The sequence below is a fragment of the Argopecten irradians genome, unplaced genomic scaffold (assembly GCF_041381155.1).
Source record: "Argopecten irradians isolate NY unplaced genomic scaffold, Ai_NY scaffold_0017, whole genome shotgun sequence".
Taxonomy (NCBI): Eukaryota; Metazoa; Mollusca; class Bivalvia; order Pectinida; family Pectinidae; genus Argopecten; species Argopecten irradians.
Genome location: NW_027187484.1, coordinates 95,508 through 104,803, shown reverse-complemented (window position 1 = coordinate 104,803; position 9,296 = coordinate 95,508). Strand labels below are relative to the sequence as shown.

At 31.9% G+C, this 9,296-nt stretch overlaps 1 long non-coding RNA gene across 5 annotated transcripts; it reads right to left on the bottom strand.

The window, feature by feature from the left end:
• Positions 1-1,525: 1,525 nt before the first annotated feature.
• LOC138311321 (uncharacterized) lies at positions 1,526-8,995 on the bottom strand. 5 transcript variants are annotated; one of them, XR_011206577.1, is made up of 7 exons: positions 8,505-8,995; positions 8,100-8,190; positions 7,179-7,682; positions 6,136-6,213; positions 5,627-5,709; positions 5,017-5,104; positions 1,526-1,997 (listed from the first exon to the last, which is right to left on the bottom strand). It is a non-coding gene; the product is annotated as an uncharacterized lncRNA (long non-coding RNA). The 5 variants fall into 5 exon arrangements; XR_011206579.1 differs by having other exon boundaries at positions 5,017-5,101; XR_011206575.1 differs by lacking the exon at positions 5,627-5,709 and having other exon boundaries at positions 8,505-8,993.
• Positions 8,996-9,296: the final 301 nt, after the last annotated feature.

Genomic DNA, 9,296 nt, shown 5'->3' with positions numbered 1-9,296 from the left:
TCTTTTGGGGGTTAAAAGTTACCAACCATTTATTTGCCCAATTTTGAATTTTCATAAGGTCGTCGTTAATGTTAGTTTTTATTTCCAAAATTTATTCCCCAGAGCATAGCAAGGAAGTATCATCAGCAAATAATTTAGACAGACTTTCGAGGTTGTCAGAAATATCATCAATATACAATATAAAAAGGAACGGACCAAATACTGAACCTTGGGGGACACCAGAATTTGTAGATTTGACGGAAGATTTACTATCTCCTACAAAAACATGTTGTTTCCGATTACTGATGTAATTTTTCAACCAATTTAGCAATTTTCCGCCTATACCATAATTTGCTAGCTTAACATTCAGTCCCTATTTCTATTAATTTCTTTGTGATCGCTACACTGTCGGTCTATCAATGACATTGGTGGTGAAATGTATGGATAATATATCGTAGATTTTGTGTGAATTTGCGACAGTTAAAAGGTCAACATTTATATCGCCAACTATACAGATGTGAGACCACTGATGTGTGGAGTTTCTTGGAAGGCAGTGTCTATAGAAAGTTGTAATTGGTCCCAAAAAGTATTTGAACGCGTTTCGCGGGGCATAATAAAGAATGAATTCTTTTTCATTAGCAAAAATGTTTAAAAAAATCAAAAATACGTTCAAATGGTGGATACAAGGAGTCCCTTTGACACAAACCCAGAATATTGTTAGAAATTATCATTTTAGGTCCTTTCTTCCTTTTTAAAAAAGGCGAAATAGATAGAAATTGCACATCAAGGAGAAATATACCTAGACCTTTATTAACACTGCAACATTTGAAAGAACCGCACATGTAAAGTGAAATAGTCTGACAAAGAAAACCAGTCTAAAAGCACTCATTGGCCTTCCAAAAGTCCTTGTATAGTATATCAAAATAACAGTAAACATCTGTTAAGTGTTGACCATTGAATTTATGGAAAAGCACTGTATATATATGTATACTGTTAGTAAAAAAAATTTGTGCCAGGTCCCTGTGACACAGACATAGGACGGTTTAGGATTCCTATAATGTAAATTAATTTCTTCGTGTGCAGATCAATTTTGATGGAAATTTTATTTTTCTATTTCTTAAGAAATTATACTGGATATATTAGCACTAATATTACAGACTTTAGTTTTCCTTTGCCAGACTATTTACTTTATAATTGATGTGGCAAATTTTGTTTCGAAGTTAAAATAAATGTTGATTTTCATAACGCGGGTCGTCTTATGCTTCCCGCCGTCGTCCTAATTAGCGCGCGAGTTTACTCTCACTGCATCAGATAGTAAAACAGGGAGATGAACTGTTAACACGGATTACACACGACATTCGTTTATAAAGATCAAGATTACACTGGATACTTATAAACAAATGTCTTTAAGATCTAAATTAAGTTTGGCCAAAGAAGTTACTCCGACAGTGTAGACAAGATATGTATGTTCTGCTTCGTACCTTATCCGAATATGAATTATGTCATTTCTAAATATTTTAATTGAAATAAGAACACAAGACTGACATTCTTTTGAACGCTGTATTAGGCTGCTGGATTGGTATTAATGGACGAGTATAATGTACATATCTGAGTCCCAAGTCTTTTTATGAAACCAAGCGAGCCACCCAACCTGAAAAATCCTGCAGTGCAGGTTAGCAGGAGGTGCACCAGCACTCAATGCTTAAGATTTCAAATGCTGGATTTAAGAAGGCCGCGAAAACAAAAATATGACCAAATAAGATAGTCCTTATATTTAACATGACCGAATAAGATAGTTTTTATTAAATATTAACGAATAAGATAGTCTTTATTAAACAGTCTTAAAACGAATTAACATCCAGTGGACATCTAAGAAACATCTGTAGACACTGTATAAACACTGTAACCTCCAAAATAGGACATCTCCGTAAAGTTAGGTCCAATGTATGCTGGTCCTCTAGGATCCTACACCAAGTTTAGAACATTGCAACTTATATACACAGAAATCATTCCAAATTCTACAACAGAGAAAACATCATTAGTTCCTGCACAAATATAGACAATGCATGCATGCTGTCTGATCACTTTGATATTTAAATCTCTGATATTTGTCAATAAAATTGTTTGAAATTGAACTCGAACACTTGCAACTTAAAACAAACATTCTGATGATTAAATTATAATGACTGTATATATAGAACTAGATATCACAACATACATCTGGAATTTATAGAAATCCAGAAATTTGCCATTTGTCTGAATGTCAATCAAAAAGCCATATTTCTAACAGAGACTTCAGGCCATTGTCATTCTAATCTTACCATGATCTGATAATTAGGTATATTGTATTGAAACATTTTAAAGCTTTTAAGGATGCTCTGGTGAAAAGTTTTTTTTCTGATGACTTAACTGTTTTTCTAATATAGATTTCTGGAAAAAGGAGTTCATATCAAAGTTGACAATGGAATAAAAAGAATATGATAGTGTGCTTGATTTTGAGCTTTTACATTGTATGAATCGGATACTTATTTGATGCGAATTGTGGCGGTGGCATTAAAGTTCATTCTATACTGAAATATTATTATGAAAGACTAAGCATGTTAAATTTTTGCAGAACTTATACAATCCGAAAACAGGAAAAGAATATAGAATTTGAACTTGTATATATATAGCCCCTATACCTGCTAAATTTTGAAGATGAAAATGGTTTTTTTTTTTTTTTTTTTTTTACAATTTTCACAGATTCAGCACTTCACAGAAAAAAGTGCAGTTCAAAAGAAAACAAGTTGCTGTTTCTAAAACAATCATGAAAAAAGAGGGTCAGTGTGCTAGTTTTTTTATGACGATAAAAATGTTGTTATTTTTTTCAGCTATTTTTGCTAAAAATTCTAAATAGTTTTAGCTTCATTAAAATGTAAAAATGAAAACCCAATAGTTTTGAAACAAAATAATAAGCTTTATAGATTGCGGGACAGTACTTCGACAAAATATTTTCTAATTTAGAACGTTTAGAATTTGTATAATAATATTGTGGAGACAGTACAATTGTACAAAATAGTTAAATTATCAAGAGACCCAGTGAATATGTACTACTGAAATTCCTATTTCAGATACTGTTCTAGTACTGTATGGAACCTGCCTCAAAATGATCACTCATTGCACATTAAACTACCATGATACGGTCTCGCTCTAAAGAAAATTGAAAACAAATAAAGTTGATTCCTTAAGATGGCCGGTTCATGTCTTAACTTCATGATAAGGGAGACAACTTATGATAAGGGAGACAACTTATGGTTTGTTTTGTGTAGACGCTTGATTATTGACAGATGCCTCAATGCAAGCTCTGCAAACTCTTAAACGACACATGTAATTATGCTGAACAGGGTGCATCTTTTGAAATTATTCATAAATTAAATGTACTTATTTCAAAATAACAGTTATAACCTCCATAATCTAAGTTTGTGATTTTTTGTTTATTGATTAAATGCTGTTATAAATTTAGGATTGAAAATATTGACATCTACGTGATATTTAAAAGGAAGATAACTACTTAATTGAAAATCGTTATCAATGACATAATGTTATAACTCTTGCTACATCTTGGTCTTCTGTCAAAATTCCCATCATGTTGATAATTCAATGATTTATGTATTACCATGATTTTCCTGTTCTGGTCTACAAGACAGATGGTCATAATAGCTCAAACCAGTATTTGTAGAAGAATAAAATTTGAAATTAACAATTATTTCCAATCAAATATTTTCAATTTATTTTTTTGTTTTCAATTAACTTACTTTATTTCATTAAACTAACAAATTAATCACTAAACAATAATATATACAATTTTGAAATTTATGTTTATATTATTAACTATAGAATATAGGAAAGAAGTCCTTAGAAGTGAGAATGTGAATTAGTAGTTTTAATGATAGGGTCAGTTCGTACGCGCCTCCCATGTCGGTCCAGTCTAGTCGTTTGTGTCCTGTCAGTTGGGAGGTTTTTCGTCAATGTCTTGTAGAGTTAGTATAAGGATTAAAGAACTGTACTTTTCTATATTCTATAAAACAAAATTTGGAAAACAAGTTACAGGTACTCAAAAAACAAGACATGATATTAGATAGTTTGTTTACTACAATGGCTATTTGTACAAGATAGATTATGCAGGAAAGGAAGATTATTCATTATAAGAATGATTTTCAAAAATATACTGGTTAATGCAAGAGCTAAAAATGATCCTACTGGCTCTTATAGACTAAAACATCACATTAACAAACGTGTCTTTATTGTTATAATCTAAAATTCTTCATTATTTGGAAAATATTACTACATGTAATTGTATAATTGGAAAATAAAAGCAGAGAAAAGAATTTAGAATTTTATCTTCTGCAATATTAATATGATTATATTATAAAACTAAACATAATTTTTAAATTATGGAGGTTTCTGTTTTGATGAAAAAGTAGGTTTTCTTCTTTTAAATGAATAAATGTGCTACAATGCTTCTTCCGAGTCTCCTTTGACACAAGCCCTTTTTTACCCCTGGCCAAGACACCATAGTCTATAAAGTGGTAAAGAGAGTGGGAGGACTGGTTTGACGTTGTCAGTATAATGTAAAAGGTTGGGTGTGCTTGTTTGGTATCTTTAGTGAGATGCTCCAGTGAGATAGCACTATAAAAAGTTACTAAATGGCACAACGCTTAACATACTGCAGCCTCCGAAAATTTGGTCTGTGTAATAAATATTTACAACATGTTCTCTGTCTACAATAACTAATCTATTAAATTGTAATTGTATATTATTAACAAAGTTATTTATTCACCAATTACTTGAATATTCATTTGTCAATACCTCTATAATCTGACTAAATGTAACATAAAACAGATGTACTTACTACTACATGTTTAATAACAAAATTGTTTTGCAAAATGTTTTTCTCATAATTTTAATATAGCATATTATGCCTTTATTTACATACACATTATTATAATGTGATGTTGTAATATTCAGTTTGGAGGAAATAAAGACTATTATTATTACCTGAATGGAGCTCTGTTCATCACTAATGGCCACAATCAAGGAACGTCTGCCATCGGTTGTCACTATCCTGGTGGTTGTCACTATCCTGCTCTCTGTTATTACGATGAAAAAAATATAGTATAATAATATAAAAACAAATTAATTAAAAAATAAAATTATTTTAATCATTATCATAACAATATCATAAAAAAGCTCGCCTCTGGACGCTTGTTAATTTTAATTCAGGTTCCAGTTATACAATTACAATTCAAAAATTCTATATTTTTTTATAATGGATATTTTTCTTATAAAAAGACATTTTCCATTCTACAACATCTCTTCTGTCGTCCTGGATTTAGATGGCACTGGTTGGGATTGGGAATGGGGGTAGGGATGTTGGAAGGGCAAATGAAAAATATTTAAAATTATTTAACATGATACTTTATTTGGTCAGGATAACCTATATCGATCGTATTTTCCCGATAGAACTTTACAATTCATATACAACAAATGGTCCCTATCGAGTACATGGAATGATTGCCATCGGTTGTTGCTATCCTGATGATGTCACTGACTCATTATCCTGATGGTTGTCACTAATCTGATGGAGACATCCTTTTGAGATATTTACCATTTTGGATTGCCAGCAAAAGTCACCAAACTAAAGCTTACTGTAGTCACGTTCCTCACAGGGCAACAAAAGAGGTCCATATGCTGGGGAGAAGTAGTGAAAACAATCAGTATGGTGGAAAACATATATGCTGATTTAAACCGGTGAATACATTGTTTATTGTTGTAGTTTCTATCAAAATTCACAGTTACTATTAAATTCCTTGTCTTCTTTTTGAGAAATAACATGAACAATAATTACAATTATTGTTAATGGACAAAAGGACGGACGAACCTGGACCACAGATAAATAGTATAAAGCTTGTAATTGTAACAACATTCTACATAATAAGAAATAGAATCATCTTATAAATGACCACATTACAAGTGATGATTAGAAACAAGGAGACTGACGAAAATATATAGAATGTAACAGAAAGGATATGTTCATCTAATCTAACTGTAATTACCAGAAAATGATAATTTAGTTTTTACCTCAGAAGTAAAGTACACTAATTAGATATATCCTACCTGTAATTATGAACTTTATATGTTTACCAAATTCTTCTGAACTCAAATATCAGCCTCAAACATCAAGCCGCAGACAAACTGAAAAAAAAGAGATGAACAGTGAATTGACAATGAAATTGATTTTTAGCAATTATCATATATTAATTACTGAAATGGTATTGATCAGTTTTTGTTTTATATTGAGTATATATTTGGTAATCTCTCTGATCAGAAAGAAACAGAGGATATTGATATTAATCAAGGGGAGACAATTCCAGACAGAAACAGATTCAACCTTAATAAAAATATAGAAATATTTAGTGTTGCATGGAGGGAACCTCCACAGCCCTTTTGTTTACAAATAAACAAAGGTGTTTGCATCTCAAGAAAAACATAGATAAAGTCTAAGGAAAAGTGTATTATGTAACCGTCACATCACAACGCGTTATTTGTCACACCTACCTGCTGATCTCAGTACATATATAGGACAATGACAACCTGAACACTGGTTTTGATTTTTAAGGTCATCTCACTTATCTGTGAATAAATTTTTATTAAGATGTATCATCTTGCTAAACTTTTAGGTGCCAACTTGTGTAGAATTCCCCACCAAAAATTGATCAAAATTTTCATTAACTTCATACCTTGATTATTTCCCCATGTCAGAAACGAATTTTAACCAAAAACAGAGAATATTGATATCAATTAAGGGGGAGACAATCTAAGACAATTCAACATGAAACGTAAAGTATGCTCTTCATGGAATTCGTCTGTGTCCAGTCGTCATTCATCTTGGCTTTGAATGCCAACTGAAACTTAAAGATCTTCAATTCTTAATTCAGATATTCATTATAATGATTCTAACAGCAATGACTTCTGTCACATTATTTTTAACTGAATAATGTATTTGATAATTGGACCACACCTTTGTGTCAAACATGTTCATTTCAACAAGTTTTATTTTCCCTCCATTTTCACCTGTGCTTTGTTCATTGACATTCCTTCGTTAATGTAATTTTCACATTTCCTAACCCATTTCTCCTCATTAGCAAGATCTGACCTACCTCATTTTGGTATCAAAGGATTCTTGTTCGTTATTTTTCCTTCCTTCGAATTTTCCACTTCATTTGGCACTGGAAGGCAACTTTCAAGCCTGGACTTGTGGATTTTGGTCACAGGTGCCCCAATGGTAATCCAGGCGGGCTTTTTGTGATGACAGTTCCATTTTCTGATTGAAGGACAAAGGTTCTACAGCAATCGCACAGTCAATTCAATGCAGTTGTCCCCAACAGCACAGCACTACCCTTTAAAGTGTCTACGTTAACTATAAGTCGGAAAGGTTGCCGATAATTACGGGGACAAATTACCTATTTTCTGTCTTTCCGTCTAGAAAAGTAATCCCGCCCTATACCAGAACACTCTAGTATTGTACGTTTATCCTTTTGGAGCGAGCGCCGCTGTTAGAGACAAAAACTATGAAATTGATTGCGATTGTCATAGAACCATTTTTCAATCAAATCCTGATGGTTGTCACTATCCTGATGGATCAAAAGGCCCAGATGCTGGAGCTGTTATTTGGGTCAAAATAGTGATATCATTAGTATGGTTGTAAACATATGATTTAATAAATAAGACCACACAATGCATTGTCTATTTTTATAGTTAATGTTCTATTAAAAATGTGAAGTTTTTGTTTTATTTTTCTTCTTAAATACTTCACTTTAACCTATCTTTCCTTTCCCAAATGTTCTAGACCTAAATGCCAACTTAAATATTTGATGTATTTTGAAAATGAAATATTCTTTTCTTGTAAAAGGAATTTGATTTTACCACTTATCTTCCAACCATCATAGTGTGGAGTGGAATGGATTTGGTTTGGATTGAAGAGGGTAAGGGAGGGGGACAATTAGACACTGCAATATCACTGCAGTTTAATTTCACAATTCAAATATAACTTTTCATTTGAGTTTTAATAGTAAATTTACCTGAATGGAGCTCTGTTCGTCATTAATGGTCACTATCAAGGAACGTCTGCCATCATTTGTCTCTATCCTGGTGGTTGTCATAATCCTGGAGCTACCATTGGGGAGAAATAGTGAAAACAATCAGTATGATGGAAAACATATCTGCTGATCTAAACCGGAGATTACATTGTTTATTGTAATAGTTCCTATCAAATTTGCAGTTACTATTAAATTCCTTGTCTTCTTTTTGAGATTAAGTAACATTAACAATAATTAATGGACAAAAGGACTGACAAACGCTTGACCACAGATGAAAAGCGAATATAACAGCGACTATCTGATGATAGTTTGCAAAACATGCACATTTGCAATAGAACTGAAATTAATTATACAATTTTGGTAATGGTAGTTTTATAAGGAATATACCTTAATTAAGCTCTGCTAATTACTAATGGTCGCTATCATGGAACGTCTGCTATCGGGTGTCACTGTCACTTTCTTCATGGTATCGCTATCCTGAAAATATGAAAATATTTGAAACAATTATTACATGCTGATTTTTTTATTTACATTTTTATTTACATTTTTTTTACATTTTTATTTACATTTTATTTACATTTTTTTTTTTTTTTTTTTTTTTTTTTTTTTTTTTTTTTTTGTTTTTTTTCTTTTTTTGTTTTTTTTTGGTTTTTTTTTCTTTTTTTCATAAAATTTTTTAATACCCCAGAACATTTGAAGACTGCCAAGGTTGGGGCCTTGGGGTCAGCCTTTTTAAATATAAACAGATGTCCCCTCGCAGGGGGGCTTTCATTCATCACACATTGACATTATAGACTTCTCTCTTTCTGTCTTTCTTTCTCTTTCTTTCTTCTTTCTTTCTTCTTTCTTTCTCTTTCTTTCTTTCTTTCTTTCTTTCTTTCTCTCTTCTTTCTTTAAACTTTCTTTCTTTCTTTCTTTCTCTTTCTTTCTATAAACAGATGTCCCCTCGCAGGGGGGCTTTCATTCATCACACATTGACATAAGAGACATTCTCTCTTTCTGTCTTTCTTTCTCTTTCTTCTTTCTTCTCTTTCTTACTTCCTCTTTCTCTCTTTCTTTCTTTCTCTCTTTCTTTCTTTCTTTCTTTCTCTTTCTTTCTATAAACAGATGTCCCCTCACAGGGGGGCTTTCATTCAACACACATTGACATTAGAGACTTTCTTTCTTTCTTTCTTTCTC